Source organism: Somniosus microcephalus, chromosome 6 (genome assembly GCF_052327205.1).
Source record: "Somniosus microcephalus isolate GS21.2 chromosome 6, FLI_Smic_1.0, whole genome shotgun sequence".
Lineage (NCBI taxonomy): Eukaryota > Metazoa > Chordata > Chondrichthyes > Squaliformes > Somniosidae > Somniosus > Somniosus microcephalus.
The window spans coordinates 73880595-73890667 of record NC_140992.1 but is presented as its reverse complement, the minus strand read 5'-3'; the positions used below and the strand labels follow the sequence as shown (position 1 = coordinate 73890667).

Sequence of the window (10073 nt, the reverse complement as noted above, 5' to 3'; positions counted from 1 at the left end):
GCCTAGCGCCTCAGGCTCAGCCTGGTGGAGCCCTGCCGCTCCGGTGAAGCAGAGCCCCCGCGCGCAGCGTAGCGCCTCAGGCCCGGCCCAACTCACCCGAGCTCAGCTCCTGCTGCGGCCCACCGCCGCTCACCCGAGCACAGCTCCCGCTGCGGCCCACCGCTGCTGCTCCTCCGCTCACTGTCTCTCGGCCGCGTGGTTGTCTGTTTTCCCGCGCAGCCGGCCAGAGAAAAGAAAAACAAAAGAGATTGAAGAGTCTAATTTAAAGCAGCCTCTCCCCCGCTAAAAGGTGAGAGCTGGAGGGAGATTTTGCAGGTGAAGAAGGGCGGCCACCATTTTGTGAGGCACTAATGGCAGGCTGCAGGATTAGGCCCCGCCCAGACACGCCATGAAACACCCCCCGTGATGCAGTGCACTCCCCCCATAGGATTGGTCAACCTTCACGTCACTCAACGCTAATGACGGATTCCCCCGTAGGATTGGCCAACCGCCAATGAGCGGATATTGTCTGTTTTTTTGAACATTTTTTGTATAGTGTCTGAACAATTTTTGTCTGACCAAAAAGTAAATATGACCTTGACACTCCCCTAATCATAAGCTTTCTTTTGATATAACATATGTGTAGGTACACTCTATAACGTTTGAGTTAAGCCCGGACATACATACAGACAGACAGACAGACACTACGATCCTTTTTTATATATATATATATAATAAGATATTGTAACTTGTATTTAACTAACATTTATTAGAATGTAAAAATTTGGAAAAATTTAGTAAGCAAGTCAAATTAATCTGTAGCTATTCTATTGATTTGTTTAATTGCTAACTTGAATCTCACATTGTTTTTAATCAGTGAGCTATACTATGGCTTTCCATGATGCAACTACCTTGCATTTCCATCATACTGTCTGCATAATGAGGACTTGTAAGTTCATTACATGCCAAATTAACAAATTCCCATATAATTCGTTCCCCTGAAAATATTCATAATAGCAGACAAAACAGACTCTGACTCAGGAGGTGCTGAAGAACAAAAATAATAGGGGTCTCTTACTGGAATTCCATTCTAGTGAAGGGAAAAACCTAGAAGAAAATTGGGGGTGGAGAAATTTTGAGGTCAACACGATTGGGTATTAGGTTTGAGGAGAATGAATAATTCCTGCAGGTGGTGAATTAGAAGTTGTTAGCTAAGGAAGGGCTATGATAAAGTTCACTAGTGCTGGTTAACCAACTGACAGAAAATTGAGTTCTGTTGAAGAATAGACCTCCAAACTATTAATTCCAGTGACTCAATCCAGAGGAATTGAAAGAAGAGCATAAGTAACATTTTGATAACCATACCGTAAATGTATTAAAACTGTAGGCATTGATTAACAAAAATGTCTCTAAATGCTGAATGAAGTCAGGATCATTATGGCCACTCTGTTAGATAAAATGACTACCTTTGTAAGTTACATTAATGAAGAGCTTACATAAAAATGCTGCCTACTCTCATTTTGAGTTAACGCTACATAATAATCAATTATATATAAAAAGTACAACACTAAGAAGACTACAATTGAGGTTGTAAAGATGGATATTAAATATGTCACAATGCAGATAAGCTGTGAATAAGGTAATAATGTTGAAGTGCATTTTCAATATACTGCTAATCCTAAAATAACATTTGTCTGAATTATACTATTTTTCTCACACAAACTATCGCATAGCACTCATGTGTATATATTATTTATATATGGTTCTTAAATATGATACATTTGTGTTTTCATCAACCAATATATTTTGATAAAGTTCTGTGTTTACACACACATTGCTGTAATTTTTATAACAGTGCTTCATATAAGATTGAGCCACTGTGCTATAGATGAAGTTGAGCTTCATAATTTAATTATTTGCACAATACCAATTTTTAATAGGGAAAATTAATTAGTGAAGTGATAAAAAAAACATATGGGGTTGAATTTTCGACTTGCAAATAATATTTTTCCTTAATTATTAGCATCTGTAATATGGCTTGCTTTTCCTTTGAAAATTGTTAGTTATACCAATGTGTATGTTTTACTGCTAGTTCACATTTTTTACTATACATTAAACATAAACATGAATTCCAAGCTCAAGTCTAATTGAGAGCCACTTGAGACCTTAATGTGCAAGCATTGTGACATTAAGTATGCCACTAGTGCAGTTCTCTATGACTAATGGAAATGCTAATTTGTGGATCTGTTTGGACCAGCCTGATAATTATAGACCATGGTCAAAATCTTTAAAGGCACCCAAAGAAACCCATCCTCTGAGATAGTATAAAACTCTCATACAGTAGCAGTTAGAAGGGAAGATTTTTCTGTTATTAAGGATTGACTGGACACAACGCAAAAAGAGTAAGGCAAGGAGGATTGCACACAATAATGCACCATCCCCTCAACCCCCGCATTCTCTGATTTTTTCTGTCCATTTAAATGAAACAACAGAAAATTGGGCAGGCTCTGCTTTGGGTGAACTCGGTTATGAGCTTGCGATCTTCCCTTTCTGGATTTTCCTCTTTGCGCTGTGCCCATATGCCAAGTGCAACAACAGGAAAATCTACCCCACAGTATACTTAAGGTTAACAACAACAGCAGCAGTGAACTGCCCCACCAACTCAGCAAAGTTATCTGGGCAGTAATTAAGTCATACAGACCAATAAGGTCTCAAGTTTGATGCCCAGTTGGTGTTAAGTTAGCTGATTTCAGCTGCTGCAGTTTCCCTGCATTAAGAGTAATAATAATCAGAGTTTGCACTCCTCATTTCTATCCAGTAACCCCAGCTGGAAATGCATATGTATGAATAGCTGATGAGGGAAAGTTCAAGCTCAACTGAAATGCTCCCTCCCCCACCCAGGTTGGTCAAACAGCCTCTCATGCGGTGGTAAGGCGTACACATGAATAATGGCCACCTTCTCAAAAACATAAACAAGTTTGCTAAATCAAAAGTTCAGGAATGCTCCTCCGGGCCCTTCCAGGACTGCTGCCACCCTGAGAACCTCCTTTTGTGATCGCTACAGCCACACCCCCCACCCCCGGAACTTATCTTGCTGACAGCCATTGTGGCCCAATATTGGTAGGCCTCAATCCGACAAGCTTTCTGCGAACTCGTTTCGTGACACGCAGCTCACCGGCCCTATTTAATTGAGGCTGGGGCTTCAAAACCATGGCCGCCTCTTCGCTCTGAGTGTGGGTGACCAGCTGGCAGCTCCAGTGGTCGGTTGCCCAAAAGTCAAAATAAACTCCAGTTTGTGTACATAGAGCTCTAAATCCATTTCTGTATAAGCTTTCAACTTTTGGTGTTGGGATGATGTTGACTTCTGTCTTATGAAGGTACTTGGCAGAAGTCTTTGACATTGAGGGGGTGGGGCAGAAACGGGCTTGACCTTTATTTATTGAAAGCATTGGACTACCTGTTGTGTCTTCCTTTCTCTAGATGCTTGTTGTCTCATCCAATGTCCGCTCCATCTGTGCACCCTTCTTATGCTTTGAGAAGTGAAGTCCTTCCAGCCCCTCTTCAATATCAGTGCCTTCTGATTCCAAAAGGTACAAGACTTCCTTCATTGCGGTAATATGCAAAATGTAGCATGCTACAATGGTTCTTGAGAATCTTGCTGGGCTATATTGTAAATTGCCACCAAATGTATCCAGGCACCTAAAATGGGACTTGAGACTTCCTGGAGTCCACTCTAGGACTCCTCTTGTAGTGCATGGATCTGATAGTATCTGTTGTACCTGTCGAAAGTCATCAGCCATGATTGCAGGATATAAACCTGATCATCAGTCAATAATCTGATACATGGCTCTGTTTTTCCTTTTTGCTTTTTTCCCTCTTTCCCCTCCTCCTTCAAACAAACTTGTGACAGTGAATCTTTCCATTCAACATTTTTCTTGCTTGTGAATATTAACTTCTGGACTAAGTAGTTCTTGGAGATTTTTATTTGTAATTGTTCAATTTTTTATTTGTTTTTTTTTAAACATTGTATATTGCCCTTCCTTTGGAATTGTCTGGATTTTAATTGGATAAATCTTAACATGCAGTTCCCATTTGATAATTTTTTTGGAGCTAAAATTGATCTTGCAACATTAGTGAACCTAATCAACCAACAGCTGCAGCTCAGTTTTTCCGGCCAGTTCTTTTGACACTTCTTCTAACCAGTAGAGACACCACTATACTTCTTGAAAAGGTCACTGTGACCATTTCTAGCTCACTGACATCATTAATTGACTGGTTTACAACTACAATTTAATTGTCTGCCAGAATATACTGCTTACAGATTTATGGCCGAAATACAACTGCAATAATTCAGATTTACCACTAAGTCACAACAAAAACACTTCTCCTGGCCAATAACGTGAGAAATTCAGCCCATGGCATCATAACCATTTCCAATAAAGCTGCTTTTTCATTACGCTGAGGTTTTGAATACGTAAAGATAATTTAAGTAAACAATTTCCACTCAAGGAATCTAAGTCAGAGGAGTAAAGCACCTTAACCCGCCCATCAACACTCTGTCTCTGCCTTCATGCAAAGTGCTATAAGAAAAACTGTGATAGACTGTAGTTGGAATAAGGTTTGTGAATTTATGTACTTTACACCAGTGTTGTCCAATACATTAGCCACTAGCCACATGTGGCTAATTGGGAAACCAGGTGTGGGTAATTGCATTTCTGATTAGTAAATAAACATTGAGTAATAGACATTACTTTTGGGCATGTGATTTCGGGACTCATGGGAATGGTCCTCTTTTGTTGAACCAAAAAAAATTAACTGTGAATTAACTGTAACTTAATAAAACTTTAACTAAAACTTAACAAATTAAATTAAAATTTGGTTTGCCGGGGTGATGATGCATTCCAGACCCCGTGGCACCCACCGGTCTCGGAAGGCCTCATGTGTGCCGGTGGACACCGCGTGCTCCATCTCCAGGGCCACCCGGGCGCGAACATAGCCGCGGAAGAGAGGCAGGCAATCGGGCCGGATGACCCCCTCGACCGCCCGCTGTCTGGACCTGTTAATGGCCACTTTGGCCAGGCCCAGGAGCAGTCCTACGAGGAAGTCCTCCGACCTGCCCGCTCCCGGTGACTGAAGATCAGGAGCGTGGGGCTGAAGTGCAACCAAAAATCAAGGAGCATGGGAATAGTGGTGCATGCATATGTACTTCAACCTTTTTGTGTGGTGAGATGAAAAGAAAAGTGTGCAAGTGTTTTTTTGATAATTGTGAGTGATTTAGTTACTTGATTACTGAATAGTAAATATACACATTTAAAATACCTTTACCTGTGTTAATGTATTAAGACATTTTCTACTAAAATTAAAATGCATGTGGCTAAAATGGTGTTTCCATAGCAACACCTGTGGCTAGTCAGCAATTTCTACTGGACAACACTGCTTTACATCATAAATACAGAAGATCCGGAATTTAACTGTGGTTAGATGGCAGCTTAATAATGCCAACTTTCAATCTAAGAATACAGTGGTAATCTTTCAACTTTTATTTGAGCTTGCTCCTGTTTATAGTAATATTGTAAAAATGTATAATTATCAAAGCAAATTAGTTCTCTAGAACTGCCGTACAATATATCAATTTAATGAAGAACATTGTTCTGAAAATTCTATTCTTGATTAAACTAGCACAATTCAATCGTAGGGTAGATAAAAATAATATTTGTGGAACAAGCTTCTCATACACTTCAATGACTTTCTAAAATATGGTAATCATATATGAAATTTGATATTTATGCAAAATAGATCTGATTCCCAACATTTCATCAAGAGTTAACATGGCAGCTTAATTGTGAAAGTGGTTAATCTGTTAGAAGACATGTCTTAAATTTACAGAAAAGAAAAAGCACTAGTACAAGCTTCGATGATCAGCTTTGGCATATAAATTATACTGACTATCCTTCCCCCATTTCCCTATCCTTTCCTTTTGCAGTGGAAAGCTCTCTGAGGTGATCTCTGGCTTATGAGCAGCACTATATAAGGGCAGATTGATTGGTAATATAAGGCAGACTCAATTGGTGTGATTGATTGCTTTACACTGATGCCAACAATAATGTTTTTGACTTATCTAGTGACTCTTTATTGCAGTAAATGAGGGAATGCTGCATTGCCAGAGGTACAGTTTTTCAGATGAGCCATTAAGCTAATGCCCCAACTGTCTGGACATGAAGGATTCCAGGACACTATTTAAAGAAAAGCAAGGAGCTCTTCAAATGTCCTACCAACATCCCACTGCAACAAACAACTAAGAAAGAACAGAAATAAAAACAGAAAATGCTGGAAATACTCAGCAGGTCAGGCAGCATCTGTGGAGAGAGAAACAGAGTTAACGTTTCAGGTCGATGATCCTTCGTCAATGATAAAGGGTGATGAGCATGCTACCCATGTTATCTTACTTCACCATCAAAATTTTTTTAACATGAACATATGTTTGTATGATAAAAAATCTTCCTCAATAACTTGGTCAGATCTAAACTTGAGTGGGAAGAAATTGGGGACTGAAATAGCATTGATAATGTGAGATTAAGGATTAATATCTCATTCTGTTGGCTCGAGCAATTTTTCATTAGGCAGTTACATTAACAGACAATATGATAACTCCAGACACATTTGTCAGAGCAATCATGATAATCAGTAGAACAGCCAGGAGTAGGGATGTGAAAAGCTGAGCTGTCATCATTAATGTGGCATCATTCAACAATTTAGTGATTAATATCAAATTAGTTTATACTCCGACAGAAAAGAAAGCTTCAAGCTTTTTGTTACTGGCTTGAAGTCTCTTGAAATTTATTAGCCATGCAAGCGGAGTATTTGATTTTATTCAGTTGCCTTTTTTATTACCGTTAGTCATCATCTTTTCATCAAGAGGCAACTCACAAGGGGATATAATTAGAAGTGACTGTGTGACATAATACTAAATGGGCTAAAGAGGCATTGCACCCCCAACACTCTGATCTATTCCACCCCCCATTACATCCTTCACCACCCAACACAAGGACACACTACACCACCTTTCATTCTCAATTAAAAACACACTCTCCTGTTCCTTGCTCCCTTCACAACAGGCATTACCAGCATTTTGTTCTCACATGGTAGGCTTTGGAAAATAAGCAATTTATCTTATTACTCCTACTTTACACTACAGCCACTTGCTTTCCATTCACCACCTCCCCTGAATAACTCTTGTTTCTTCTCTCTCTCAGCATCACAATCCCACAAGGCATTAGTGGGTTGGCCACTGAGTGGGACATTAAAATCACATTGGGATGCTAATTACACCATGGGACCCCAATTTGCATTTATTAATGAGGCACTAGCCTATTTCTGGCCTGTGCGTTTGTAACAGTTAGCTCCTGAGTTAAAATGGCGGTCGGCGGGTTTCCGTCAGGAATGGGGCAGTAAGTCGATATTCAATATTTTAATAGCATACGCACCGCATTCCTGGCAGGCAGGTTGGGTTAAAATCACCCCTCTTTGTTTTCACTTTAAAGAAGAAAACAAATTGCCATGGAAACCAGTTCAAAGTGCTGTACTCTAAACATAATGGCTTGGATTTTGTATTAAGAATAACAGTAATGCTAACAGCGCTCACCATTATTATAGAACTAATCAGATAGCGACTTCCGGAATATGCACATGCATAGTTAAATGCGGAAATCCGGAAGTTGATGTCTGAGTTACCCTGCTCCTCCACAGGCTGTGCTATAACAGTACCTTGCTGATAGATTTGGCACTTAAATCCATGTAAGGGTGTGAAGATGCAGTACTTACCCACTAAACACACCAGAAAAAGTTACTGTTGGTGCATTCAGGTGTAAGTGAATTTTTAACAGCATAATGAGTCTTAATTACTGCCAGACAACCTCACTGGCCCTGAAAATTTATTTGACAAGTGTGGAGTCTCATTTCTTCAGAATTGAATTAGTGTTGGAGATTAGAAAAAAATAAAAACTAAGATAACTTTTTTATACTTTTTCTTTCTTTCCCTCTCTTTATTTTGCTCTTTGTAAATGATGTAAATCTAATTTATACTTCCTGGTTTATACTCTGCATGGCTCAGTGAAGGTTCTTCAATCTGATTGGTTAAAGAGCTACGCTGTTGCTTTCTCTACTCACACACGCCACAGATTCCCTGTAGAGGGCATTGTGCTGGATCAGATGCCCGATGACAGCATGTTGCCACTCAAAAGCCCACGTAAAGTCTGTGGGCAGCTTAGTTAATGGTGAGTGCCATTCCTTCGCCATTGACTGCAAAATCCGGGCTATTATTTTCAGTGTATTACCTTGTATCTTTATTTGCCGTGGGAGAGGGTGAACACAAGCCTTCAGTTTCTACTTTATACAGTAAAAATAATAGCCTAGAAATTCTTCTGGCATTAAATCTTGGAGAACAGTGTCAATTGCATATGAGGAGCTGGTGCCTGCTGCAGTTCCGGCACAATAGGGGACCCAGCGAAACCAGCAGGATTTAAGAGTGCAGACTTGACACTCCTTAGGCGATTGCACAGGCTAATGTAGGCAAAGATTTTTCTGGCCAACATGCAATGCTGCTGCTCCTTCATTGGTAGTGCCCAATTCAAATGGCAGTCTGAGGGAGCCTTGGGTCCCCACCAGATAAACTCCCAAAAGTGACGCTGGGATGGCAGGGACACATTGATGTGCCAAATAACTGCCCGAATCCGTGAAGTTAAAGCTTAAGACTGAAGCCTTTTATTAAATAAGAATCATGGCAGAGTTAACAGAGTACATCATCGACTGAGCCCTTGGTAGAACATACCAGAAGAGGGGCGGGGCCAGGGAGGAGCATTAGTGGTTCCCCCCGGTGGAACATTCCAGACATTACAAGTACAAGTACAAATATCAGAACACAGTTATTTCATCACATTCACCCCCTGCTATAGATTCAGTCTGTCAGGAGGTCTGATAATCCTCTGGGAACGACGTAACTCTTGCTGAGGCTCCTCCCGGAGTACTAACTCCAGTTCATTCGAATTCCCAGAATCATCAGTATTTTCCACACTGAGGGTTTGTGTCTCTGAAGGTCCAATACCACGATTGAAAACTCTACTCTCAGAGTCGAACTCTTTTCGCGCTCCAGCAGGTGCAAGATCTTTAATAGAGACCGTATCCTCTCGCCCATCCGAATATTGAATATACGCATACTGGGGATTAGCATGGAGGAGTTGTACTTCCTCCACCAATGGATCAGTCTTGTGGCCTCTCACATGTCTGCGCAACAACACAGGGCCTGTGGTCGTCAACCATGTGGGTAACGAACTCCATTAGTAGCTTTTCTTGGAAAACTAAACATCCTTTCATGAGGGGTGGCATTCGTCGCTGTACACAAAAGAGACCTTATGGAATGCAGCACGTCTGGCAGGACATCCTGCCAGCGAGAGGTCGGCAGGCCTCGTGACTTCAGAGACAGTACGATAGCCTTCCACACTGTCGCATTTTCTTTCTCGACCTGCCCATTACCACGAGGGTTATAGCTGGTAGTTCTACTCATTGCAAACCGCTTCGATAGCAAAAACTGTCGTAATTCTTCGCTCATAAAGGAAGAACCCCTATCACTATGTATATAGTTAGGCATGCCGAACAAGGAAAACAGTTGGCAGAGGCATTTAATTACAACAGCACTAGTCACATCCGGACAGGGGATAACAAAAGGGAACCGAGAGTACTCGTCTATAATATTAAGAAAATAGACATTACGGTCGCTCGATGGAAGGGGACCTTTAAAATCGAGACTCAAACGCTCAAATGGTCGAGTTGCTTTAATAAGATGAGCTGGCTCGGATGGCTTATAGAAGCGGGGTTTGCATTCAGCACAAACATAACCGGTCTGGTCATTGTCCGGACCTCCTCAATAGAGTAGGGTAGATTGTGGGACTTAATGAAGTGGTTCATTCTGGTAACCCCAGGGTGGCAGAGTGCATCGTGGAGACTTTGAAACTTATCTGTACCTAGACTAGCACATACTCCTCGTGACAAAGCATCCGATGGCTCATTAAATACTCCAGGCCTGTACTGAATATCATAGT

The 10073-nt window shown here is 40.9% G+C and overlaps 1 long non-coding RNA gene across 1 annotated transcript in view; it reads left to right on the top strand.

The window, feature by feature from the left end:
- The window catches only part of LOC147115804 (uncharacterized), a 73846-nt gene extending 65874 nt beyond the window's left edge, over positions 1–7972 (top strand). Inside the window, exons 3-4 of the long non-coding RNA XR_015078590.1 lie at positions 3460–3569; positions 6118–7972. This is a non-coding gene — a long non-coding RNA (uncharacterized LOC147115804). The remainder of the gene's footprint in view (positions 1–3459; positions 3570–6117) is intronic.
- The last annotated feature ends 2101 nt before the right edge of the window (positions 7973–10073 follow it).